General features: G+C 35.9%; 2 non-coding genes across 2 annotated transcripts; both read left to right on the top strand.

The window, feature by feature from the left end:
- The first annotated feature begins 1,119 nt into the window (after positions 1-1,119).
- LOC149412239 (5S ribosomal RNA) lies at positions 1,120-1,238 on the top strand. Its single transcript, XR_016304605.1, has one exon. It is a non-coding gene; the product is annotated as a 5S ribosomal RNA (ribosomal RNA).
- Positions 1,239-1,560: 322 nt separating this feature from the next.
- On the top strand, positions 1,561-1,679 carry LOC149412238 (5S ribosomal RNA). The gene has a single exon (XR_016304629.1). It is a non-coding gene; the product is annotated as a 5S ribosomal RNA (ribosomal RNA).
- The last annotated feature ends 808 nt before the right edge of the window (positions 1,680-2,487 follow it).

Below are 2,487 nucleotides of genomic sequence, written 5' to 3'. Positions count from 1 at the left end.
TCCCCCACCACTTTTTGACTCACAGCCCAATGTCGGGTGCGAGTCATGCTTATTGCATATAAGCAGCCACATAAAAAATAAAAATTAGTTCATCTTTACCACCGAAACTAAGCGTTTTACTATCAACAAGTGACTCCTGCCCACCATCTGCCTCACCTCGCCAAGTCTTCTGCTCCAAACCTTCTGGCGTTACCTCATCAAGATCAGCCGGCCCTACTCTGGAGAACCGCATACGCCAGAAGTGAGCAGAGGCGAAAGCACACCCAGTGCCCAACATTCACCAAGCACTGGGTGCGGGTGGCAGATTTTATTATAAAATTGTCAACTATCATCGGCCGTAAAGGAGCATTTTCATCGGTTGAAGACACGGTTTGGAACCGGCGCCCAAATCTACAGTCTTGTGCGGACTCCCGTCCAGTACACAAAGGAAAATTTTGAAAAGGGAAAGTTATGAATTAGTTTCAGGATACTACCAGAAATTATTTGATTAGGTGGAAACTATGTATAAATCGATCACTGTGTCGAATTAATCCCAATGATTATATACTATTCAGATGTAAAAAAAACTACCATAAAATATCTTGTGTACGAATATAAGTGAAATTTTCAAAGTTTTTTTGTTTTTTTCTGGTCAAAGTTGCATTCGTTTGCTATTTGCATCCAAATCGATATATAAACACATTAATCTTTCTAATCCTTGAAGTTGCAGTTGCAGGTGCAGTTCGCCTATGAAGACTTTGGAATATAAAAAAAATGGGTGTGTCAAGCCTACGCAAGACAGAAGTGAAACTTCTAGTATTCTTCTCTCTCTCTCTTTTCATTTCATTCTCTCTTTTTTTCTGTCTATTGACATATTTATAAGTAGCATGTGATAAAAAAAATTAAAAGTTATAAAAAAAGAAAAAAAAAATTAGTTAAAGCGGGGATCGAACCTCGGTTCTTCACGACCACAGTCGTGCGCTCTGCCTGTAGACAGCGAAGATGAGTTAGGAGAGTGAGTTAAACTAGGTATATAATATTTACACCTTGCTAATGTTTTCAGTATTATTAGGGCTTTTTTATACTAATTTTCATATATTTATTGGCAGGTAGAGTAGAAATTAATATTGTTTAGCGTTTGCCAACGACCATACCATGTTGAACACACCGGTTCTCGTCCGATCACCGAAGTTAAGCAACATTGGGCGCGGTCAGTACTTGGATGGGTGACCGCTTGGGAACACCGCGTGCCGTTGGCCTATTTTTTATTTTAATTTCAGGTTTTTTTTATTTTTTTATCATTACTATAATTAATAATATCATAAAATTCTTTAACTTTTCAAGTATGCTACAGGCCTAAAATATTACTTAGTGGATTGATATTATGGTCAACCATTGAAAAAAAAAATTCCTACAAACTTATTAATGTAATTACGATCTTTTTCAAGCGCGTATGTAATGATTATTTTTATCAACCTCGCACACACCTTGCTAATTTTTTCAATATTATTAGGGCTTTTTTATACTAATTTTCATATATTTATTGGCAGGTAGAATAGAAATTAATATTGTTTAACTTTTGCCAACGACCATACCATTTTGAACACACCGGTTCTCGTCCGATCACCGAAGTTAAGCAACATTGGGCGCGGTCAGTACTTGGATGGGTGACCGCTTGGGAACACCGCGTGCCGTTGGCCCATTTTTTATTTTAATTTTATGTTTTTTTTCATTTTTTTATCGTTAACATCATAAAAAATTTTATATCATTCTTTAACTTTTCAATTATGCTACAGGCCTAAAATATTACTTAGTGGATTGATATTATGGTCAACCATTAAAAAAAAAAAATTCCTTAAAAACAAAAAAATAATATTCCATGGCCGAGAATCGAACTCGGATCAACTGCTTCGAAAGCAACTATGCTGACCATTACACCACCAACGCCAGTTGTCGAGATGAGCTAAGAAGCATTTATATTTTACTTCAAAACTTTTACTACATCAAATGAACTTTAATCGGTCCCGCATTTTCGTTTCGGTCATGAGTTGGTTTTACTCCTCGAAATTGCATGACGCGCGTAAAGAAGTTTCACTTCAAAAATCAGATTTAAAAAAGAGATGTTTTTAAACTCTTTGTTTTTTCCCATTATTTTTACATAGTTGTGAACATTCAGTTTTGGCTGTCTGCAAAGCTAAGTATGTTAAGCTGTACCTATATATCAACACTAACCAACGCCAGACAGGAAAATATTTTTCAAAAATTGTTCTGGAAGGTTGTGTTTCATCATGATTCGACGCGAATATCCTTGCTGTACAAGTGGCCTTCTGAATTATGTATTACAACAAGCAGTGGGAAAATATTATAAATGCAAGCTTTTATTAAAGCGGTTACCTTTTCTTTGATCTTAGGTATGGTTGTGTGTTGACTGTTGGGTGTTGCCAGAGTCGCAGTTTAAAATTAACTTAAACAAGCATTCTCAGACCCTCCATAGAATTTAATAAATTC

Source organism: Hesperophylax consimilis, chromosome 23 (assembly GCF_061612785.1).
Source record: "Hesperophylax consimilis isolate HC1 chromosome 23, BYU_Hcon_1.0, whole genome shotgun sequence".
NCBI classification, from domain to species: domain Eukaryota; kingdom Metazoa; phylum Arthropoda; class Insecta; order Trichoptera; family Limnephilidae; genus Hesperophylax; species Hesperophylax consimilis.
This window is presented reverse-complemented; position numbering and strand designations above follow the sequence as displayed.